The sequence below is a fragment of the Sinocyclocheilus anshuiensis genome, unplaced genomic scaffold (genome assembly GCF_001515605.1).
Source record: "Sinocyclocheilus anshuiensis isolate Anshui unplaced genomic scaffold, SAMN03320099.WGS_v1.1 scaffold779, whole genome shotgun sequence".
In the NCBI taxonomy this organism is placed as follows: Eukaryota; Metazoa; Chordata; class Actinopteri; order Cypriniformes; family Cyprinidae; genus Sinocyclocheilus; species Sinocyclocheilus anshuiensis.
Window position 1 is genome coordinate 173,181 of NW_015548244.1, and position 9,696 is coordinate 182,876.

At 35.2% G+C, this 9,696-nt stretch overlaps 1 pseudogene; it reads right to left on the bottom strand.

Moving 5' to 3' along the window:
* Positions 1 to 795: 795 nt before the first annotated feature.
* LOC107655146 (AP-4 complex subunit epsilon-1-like) overlaps positions 796 to 9,696 on the bottom strand; it is a 15,878-nt pseudogene continuing 6,977 nt past the window's right edge.

Sequence of the window (9,696 nt, forward strand, 5' to 3'; positions counted from 1 at the left end):
TATATATATATATATATATATAAGTAGGCAGTCTAGGCACATTGGGAAGCAGCATATGATCTGTAGTGCTGCATCCAAACTAACCAACTACCAAGTCAACACAAAATGGCATTCACAATCCATTTTACTTCCATAATGTGACATGTTTAAACGGCACTTTTAATGAGAAGAACTTCATGTTATATTCTGGAACTGACTGGATTGTGAAAAGTGAATGTTAGATACCAGAATGGAGGCGAATAGGATGTTGCCTTAGAAGTTAAGCAAGTTGTTACATTTTTATGAAAGATTATGAAGACAAACATTTACTTTCGTATAATGTGCAGGTAATCATTTACAATACATAAAGGAACACTTTTATAAAAAGTAAATGGGGTCTGTTTTCATGTTGTTTTATAAAAATAATTACAGTAGTCTACTGTTTGAGGTTGACTATTACCTAACTATGAATATATTATTAAGAAAATAATTAATAGAATAAATACTAATAAAAAATAATTAATAGACACTTGCAGTATTTATATTATTATGACAATAACAACATAAATATTGAATAGCCGTATATGCACTGATTTTCGGAATATGCAAAACTACTGTTTTTTTTGCTCTCAAAAATTGTACCGATAACTACAGCGAATAAAATGACATTTTGAAAACGATGTTAAAGCCATATTTCTTTTTTTCTCTGCAAATAAACAATGGAGAACAAAAATACCCACCAGAACAGACCAAACCACAAATGTTTAAAATCAATAAATAATTTTTACTGTATGTAAGTGAAACCAAGCAGCTCCGTAACTGTACAAAAAAATATATATCATTAAAATGATTAGTCAGGGCATAAGACAAGCAATACACAGGTATTGCACGAAAACGTTTTTGTCAAGGATCTTCCCTGGGAAGTTCAGCGGGGGGTTTGTGCGAGCGCTCTCTGACAGTGGTACAGGATGCAGTCTGGGAGAGCAGGATGAGGAGAGCGCAGCCACATGACCAGAGCAGCGCCGTTCACTCTGCAGTGCAGAAGACAGGGGGCGCCGCTGAGCAGCCGACACGCTACGATTCCCTCGGAGCCTGAAGCGACAACACATGAACATGATTGATGGGCTGCTTTCCTAAATAGTGTGTAAATTATAGTCAGCTATAGTGCATGTTTGAAATGGAATGTAAAAGGTGCTAAAATGACTGCAAATCACATTAAAGCAAGTGATGTTTTTTTTTTACCAATGATGTCCACTACATGTAGCTGTAGGGCGTCTTTGAGAGCGTTCAGGGTGGTTCTGAGCGGGTCACTGGCATCTGTGAGCAGTTTCAGATTCTGTTTGACGTCATGAGACAGAGACAGCCAGAGTTTCCCATATTCCTCTGTGGTTACGACCAAAGGCCTGTGTGTGACAGAGAAAAATGAGTCTCGTACAGTCAGAAAGCTCCAAACATGGTGAAATACTTTGAGGTTGTTGGTTGTTATTTGTATTTCACTTTCATTTTATATTCAGTAGAAGAAAAAAAAATAATTAGAAACTGCAACCTGAAATCTGTTGCAATGTGCAGGTCTTTAACCTCAGTGGAAAATTCACCTTCAGAAGATTATTTAGAATGATTTTTTTTTCTCCAAATAGGTGAAATATTCTTTACAAAAAGCAAACAAACAAAATATAAGGGGGAAAAACAATATAGATATGAAATATGTATATCAAGGTGTATAATTGAGTATATATATTATTATAGTTAACTAAAACTACTACTATTAAAAAAAACACTTTACTTACATGAAATCAAATGAAAGTTAACTGAAATAAAATTAAATATTAAAAACAAACATTATATTCCAGAATTTTAGCTAGTAGCCAAGGTAGCATTAACTAATACAGATTAAAACTACAAAAACACACCACAAAATGACTAAAGCTTTAAATAAAATTAAAACGTAGAAAGGAAATCATAAAAATAAAAAATAATTCACAATATTGATAAAATTACAATAGTATCTCAATACTAAAATAACACTGGTATACATTTATTATTTTTATTAACCAATGTATTTATTATTGTTACATATTTTATAGTTTTATTATTATTTATCTATTAAAATAAATTACTCCATTCTTTATTATCATTTAGCAGGTTACAAAAAGTTTATTTCAGTGAATGCTGTTTTTAAAAAACAAAACAAAAATCATTATAGTTTTAAATGATCAGCCATTAAATTAGTTATTGGGTCACAGCTTAAAAACAAATGATCTACAATCAATATTTTAAATATATATATATATTTATTTATAAATTTATTTACACTAAATCAAATGAAATCAAATCAAGTATTGCTTTATTTCTTTAGTAATAATTTCTTAATTATGTAATAAAAAATAACAATGCGTCTTAATTGTTGAAAAAGAATGTAAAGTAGTTTGATGTAGTTTCAGACACGCATTACCTGATGAAGTCTGCTGTTGACAGTGTCCCAGAGAAAGGGAGAGTGTTTGTGTGTCCCGGTTGTGTTTGATAAGAGACGGTCCCGGTAAAGGACACGTTTGTGTGAGGGTCGTCCATCAGCAGAGCATAATGACACACAGACGTACTGCTGCCCTCCAGACAGTTCATGACGATCCCTCTCAAACTCACCGTCTAAGACAGAAGATCATTTGCGGTTATTAAATATGCCTTTTATAATACTATATAATACTATAAAAATATTTTGCGACACACCTCCAGCTCCTCACAGGTCAGCTGCACTGCAACATCTTTTATTACAGTTTCCGTGCAGTTGGATATAAAGATCACAAGCAGCAAAGCTTCATCTCTGAACAGGCGGCAGGAGGACAGAGACGTGCTGATGACATCAGAGTGAGGTAGGTCTTTGAGGTCAGCGGGTAACAGTGCGGTCAGATCTGAAGACCTGGGTGAAGGATGTTTATCCTGGATCGTGTTGGGCCGCACTATAACCATATCGCCACCCAGTACGTGAGAGGTGTTTGCACGTCTGTCTTCTTTAGTGTCTTTGTTTTGAGCCGGACCATTGGCTGTAGAGGATTTGGGGGTGTGGCCAAAAGCAGATATGGATGTGGCTGGCTCCTCCTCCAGCAAACTGCCGTACAGGAAGCTGTCGGTCGTGCTACGCGAGGAGCGAGAGGAGGAGTCGGAAGACCTCTCGCTGGTGCCTGATGACGATGATGATGATTCGTGTGGGCAGGGCTTTTTTCTGAAGCGAGGGGGCGGGGCTTCGGATTTTCCCAGCTGAGAGGAAACAGAACAGTTGGCATTTACACTACAAATGCAATGCATGTGATCTGAGTGAGTGGATATTTAGTACCCTCAATACAAGATCAGTGTTAATTTCATTGACAAATAATTTTCGTCAACGACATTTTTTACACTGACGACAACGAGACGATAACGAACAAACTCTTTTTGAATGACAAAAACTATGACGTAAATCTATTGACATTTTCGTCAACGAATAAAAACGAGACGAAAATGTTGAGGAGGGACAATTTGGGAAGAGATTCATTCAGAACGAATCTGCTGCGTGGTTCGGAGGTTAGATGCGTACATATAAACCGGCGGGATATAAGCTAACATACACTTGCTGCACGACTAAAACTAAATCAAAATTTGCTGTCAAAATTAACACTGTACAAGATGGTAAGATAAACGTACTATAACTCTCAAAATCCATAATTTTCTCACCAGAGACATGGAGCTCCCGGCTCCCAAACCAACAAACAGAGAGGAAGCCAGCTGCTGTTTGTCCTGGTTTTGTGTCGAGGGCTCCGGCTGTGGCTCTAATCTCTCTGCTGCCTCCTGTTGGCCGGAGGGCTGAACTGCAGCACTGGGGTCATCCACCGGAGGTGCTGTTGTTTCTTTTTGCTGAAGATACCCATCTTTCCCCCAAACTCTCTTTACACCCTCAAGAATCAGAGTGCTGGAGCTGAAATGATACATAAAGTTAATATTCAAATGTACCATGTATACACTACCGTTCAAAAGGTAGGGGGTCTGTAAGACTTTTATATATTTTTGAAAGAAGTCTCTTATGCACACCAAGAGGCCGTTCACACAGAACTCGTCTTTGCGTCTAAAAGCGCTCAGGAATGTTTTTAAAAAAAGCACAGCCCAGATCGCGAGGGTCTGAAGATGCGCTTTTGAGACGTGATGCAATAACGGCAATAACAGAAAATAGTCAAACAGCAGGATATCTAGAGAATATCAGGCTCTTTTTTTAAGAAACTGGTTGTGATAATCGCTTGAAGAAATGTTACACAGTTCAGGGTATCCAGACACAGCCACTATGAGTGCCTCCTCTGCCATGTTGTCATGGCAACCTGCTATTGCTATTGTCATGCCAACCTGCTGTTGTAAACAGAAGCTGGCAAGGCTTGCCCCGCCTCCAGGGTCTTCTGATTGGTCCATTGTTTTGGAACTGACATTGATGAGCGGCGCTGCGTGAGTTGAAATTCTTTTAACTTGGCACAGTGTATTAAAAACACGGCGCTCATGTAAGAGACGCTGCAAAAGATGCGTAAAAAAAAACCTAATATTGTGAAAAACTTTTATAACTTAAAATAACTGTTTTCTATTTTAATATATATTAAAATGTAATTTATTCCTGTAAAAAAAGTTGTGGTGCTAAATATTTTTGTGGAAACCAATTCTTTGATAGAAAAGAACGCCATTTGTTTGAAATGTTTTGTAACATTATAAATGTCTTTACTGCCAATTTGATCAATTTAATGCATCCTTGCTGAATAAAAGTATTTATTTCTTTCAAAAAAACTTTTGAGCGGTTGTGTACAATCAAAGACAGCACGCTACACAGATACCCACCCTGCCTTCTGAGAGAGTTCAGTGCTGTTGCCCGAGAGTCCTGAACTGATGGACAGTAGTGTGGGCGACTGTCTGTCAGTGATGCTACATGATGATAAACTTACAGGCAGAGAAAAACTGTACGGCTCCAGGTTCAATGCTGAAAAACAAAAACAAAAACAGTCAGTCAAACAAGTTTGGAAAGACATGAGGATGAGTAAATGATGACCAAATGTTCATTTTTGGTGAACTATCTATATAAGGACATGATACATATACAGTGGTGTGAAAAAGTGTTGGCCCCCTTCCTGATTTCTTATTTTTTTGCATGTTTGTCACACTTTAATGTTTCAGATCATCAAACAAATTTAAATATTAGTCAAAGATAACACAAGTGAACACAACATGCAGTTTTTAAATGAAGGTTTTTATTATTAAGGGAAAACAAAATCCAAAACTACATGGCCCTGTGTGAAGAAGTGTTTGCCCCCCTGTTAAAACTGTGGTTTATCACACCTGAGTTCAATTTCTCTAGCCACACCCAGGCCTGATTATCAGGAAGGGGGCCAACACTTTTTCACACCACTGTAGATGTGGTAAACTATAGAGTTTACTGTAGTATAAATAACAGCAAGCTGACTGCACCTCTGTCCTCACACAGCTCTTGCTGTCTCTGATGAGGGGGTTTATACGGTGCGGCTCCTGCAGCCAATGCCTCTGACACAAACCCATCCAGAAATGACAGAGAAGAATCAACCTGTGAAGAAAACACACAAACTAGAGCAACAAGGTGGAATCTTTGGGTATTTTAAGTTTTACTTATTTGAATGCTCAAAACATGAAAAAAATTTAAAAAAAAAATAAAAACAAAGAAATCAATACTTTTATAAAACTGATCAAAAGTACGAGTAATAGATTTGTACTTAAAATTACAATTAATTCTGTTCTTTTGATCTTTCTATTCATCAAAGAATCTCGAAAACAGTATCACAGTTTATATAACAATTTGAAGCAGCACAACTGTTTTCAACATTTATAATAATCAGAAACGTTTCAAATCTGAATATTAGAATGATTTCTGAAGGATCATGTGACACTGAAGACTGGAGTAATGATGCTGAAAATTCAGCTGCGCATCACAGATTTTATTTTTTATTTTTTTTTAAATGCATCCAAATAGAAAACCGTTATTTTAAATCGCAAAAAAAAGCAGAAAAGCAGCCTTAAGTCGCTGGGGTATATTTGTAGCAATAGCCAACAATACATTGTATGGGTCAAAATTATTGATTTTTCTTTTATGCCCAAAAATCATTAGCATATTAAGTAAAGATCATGTTCCATGAAGATATTTTGTAAATTTCCTACTGTAAATATATCAAAACGTAATTTTTGATTAGTAATATGCATTGCTAAGAACTTCATTTGGACAACTTTAAAGATGATTTTCTCAACATTTAGATTTTTTTGCACCCTCAGATTCCAGATTTTCAAATAGTTGTATCTCGGCCAAATATTGTCCTATCCTAGCTTATTTATTCAGCTTTCAGATGATGTAGAAATCTCAATTTCGAAAAATTTACCCTTATGACTGGTTTAATGGTCCAGGGTCACATTTCACAATATTACTGTATTTTACTGTATTTTTGATCAAATAAATGCAGTCATGGTGAGCAGAAGAGACTTATTTCAAACAAATCTTACTGTGTAAATAATATGTTACACCACCAAATGTCTAGATCGGCTCAGTTTACTGTTTTGTTCACTTAAAGTGCTCTAAATCTGAATGTTTAGTGTAAAAACATCCTTAAAGGTACACTATGTAACTTTTTTGTTCAAAATGTACAAAATTGATCTAATGAGTTTTGTTTATTAACCGCTAGAGAGCCAAAGGTTACATAGTATAGCTTTAATAAGATTAATTTGTCATAACTGGGACAAGCAATCAGGCCTGTTACCTCCATGCCGTCCCAGGGGGCTCCACGGGGCAGGACCCACTCATAGAGCTGTGAGTCCTGACTGAGCTGACGCAGCTCCTGGGCCTGCTGACGGAGCACCGTGTCCTGGGAGGATGAAAGACCCTCAGCCAGGTCCAGAATCAAGTCTGTCTGGCCCTCAGAGATCTTGGTCAGCGCAGAAAGAATCCAGATCCGTGTCTCTGAGCTCACGCTTCTCTGATCCAGCAGCTTCGTCAGGAGCCGGATGACCTCGCGCTGGTCCACAGACTCTTGGAGGTGAGCGTATTCTCCAAGCACCTGAGCGAACGAGGGCTTATTTTATCATTTCTATTTAAAAAAAAGGCAAGGCAAGTTTATTTATATAGCACATTTCGTACGCAATGGTAATTCAAAATGCTTTACATAAAAGAAAGTAAAATAATCATTAAAAAATCATAATCACAAAAATAAAACAAGGAATTTAAAAACTTTGAAAATTATTTAAAAATTGATTTAAAATGAATTTAAGACAGTAAAAAAAAGAAAATGATTACATACATAAAATACAGCGCAGTCAGTTCGAACATCACACAGTGCTCATTCAATAAATGCACAGCTAAACAGATGAGTTTTGAGTCTAGATTTAAATGTGACTAATGTTTTAGCACATCTGATCTCTTCTTTTGCGGGTGGCAAAATAGCTAAAAGCAGTATGTAAAAGTATGCAATTTATATTTCTATGACAGGTTTAAAAGGATTTCATCCATCCAAGGAGTCATCCGTCTTTTTTACTACCAATTATAATGCTGTATTTTACATTAGCGTAAATGTTTTAAAAAATTAACATTACAATATCAAAATATTTAATATTCAACTATAAATAAAATTCAATCATATTTAATATAATATTATATATTAAATTTGTTATCTGTCATAGCATAAAATTTTTTACAATTATTTATAAACGTTTTAAAATATATATAATGTTAAATGAAATTAGTTATTATTAATTAATACTAAAGAGTAAATGGTTAATAAATAACAATTATTTCATTAAATTAATTTATTTAATATTAATATGAAATAATTTTATAATGCTCAGTTGGGTTTTAAAAGACAATTAATATTCAGAAAATATCAGATGAAAACTGAATTGAGCTAAATAATAACACTATTGTCTTCTGTAGAGCTGCTTTACAGCTCAAACTGAAGTTGTTTCAAGACTGATGAATTTTGCAGCATTAATACTGTTATTTTCTTCAATTTCGTCAATTATTACTGTGAAAACACTTTGAAACAATCTGTACTGTATTAAGTGCGATATAAATAAATGTGACTTGACTTGGCTTCATAAAAAAATAAATGTGTCCTAATCAGTGTTGGACAGTAACGCATTACTTAACGCGTTACTGTAATTTGATTACTTTTTTTAGTAACGGAGTAATTTAACGCATTACAATTTTCAAAATAGTAATTAGAGTATAGATACAAGCCGAGGTCTCTATACGTTACTGCCGTGTTACATTGCTGACAGAATGCAGTGTTTTATACTCTGGAGATTGTAAAAAGGATGTAGCACACGCACCGTCGAGTCAAGTGCTAGTGGATTAGAGACCTGCTCCTGCGAGACCCGACGCAACACAGTGGGAGACGCTCGTGTGTGTGCGGGATGCGGGAGAATAAAATGATTCACGGGACTCCCGCAAAATAGAAATATCTAAACATGAAATATCTAAAACAAATAAATTGTTATTCATCTATTGCGCAAAAGCTAAATGAACTAATATAAAATATAAACGATTAACAGGTGCAAGCGTATGCAGAGTTTCTATTTAGGCTATAACACGTGTTTGCAGCGTTGAGCAATGCAGTGCTGAAATGTGCGTGCTCACGAATCCTCTCATTATAACACACGAATTGTAGACATTATGAAAGATTCATTATGCATATATTTATTGTGTTATAACAGAGATTTGTGAGATTGCGATGAACTGAGATGTCTTTTAGAGATTATTAATGCAGCGCTCTTTGCTGGTATTCTGCCATCCAAACCATGCACGCAGCAGCCGCTTGCTTTAGTTAAAAATAACAGTAAAAACTAATAAATTTAGCTGTAACAAATTACAGTAATTTTTTTAGGTTGGTCCAAAGTATCATTTTTTTCAGTGTATAGTAATTACAATAACTGGGTAATAATAGGTACTAACCCTGAGCCTACCCCTAAACCTAACCTTAAACCCCGTAGTTACCTTATATTACCCAGTACGTTCATAGGTAAGTGCACATACTGATACAAATATTTTCATCTGAAGAAGAGAAAAGAAGTAAGGAATAATTGACGACAGGCCGTTGAATTATTAGAAAAATAATTCACACCTGGGGTGGGGTGTGCATTATTTTTCTAATAATTCAACGGCCCGGAGTCAATTATTCCGCTTATACTACGGTTACCACACCTCAAGACATCGATCAGATGATATACTTAAAGGGATTCATCCGGTTTTTGTACTTAAATCTCTATTGTGAGTAGGATTATTTCTTCTGATTAATAATAAATACAAACTGGCTTTTTGGGTAAATAAAATGCCAACTGATCTTAAAGTGCAAATTGTAAAATCCATCTAATGAATAAATGAATTTTCACTTCATCATGAAATTTATTTAGGATGACAAAGTTTTTTGTCCTCCAAATATGAGGCTTTTTTTCCCCACATTTTTTTGATATATACATTTATTTACCTCATCAATAAATGTATTTTTGGGATTATATATATATTTTTTCTGAATATTTTTTCCTCAATTTACCCACCTTAATCAGGTGTTTTAAAATTAAGTTTGAAGCCTGTCACTAGAATTTGAATCAGACTTACAGCAGAAGTTTTTTGTGAATCATCAGTGTATCAAAAAACATTGTTTTTGTGTGTGTGTGTGTGTGTGTGTGTGTGTGTATGTATATATATAT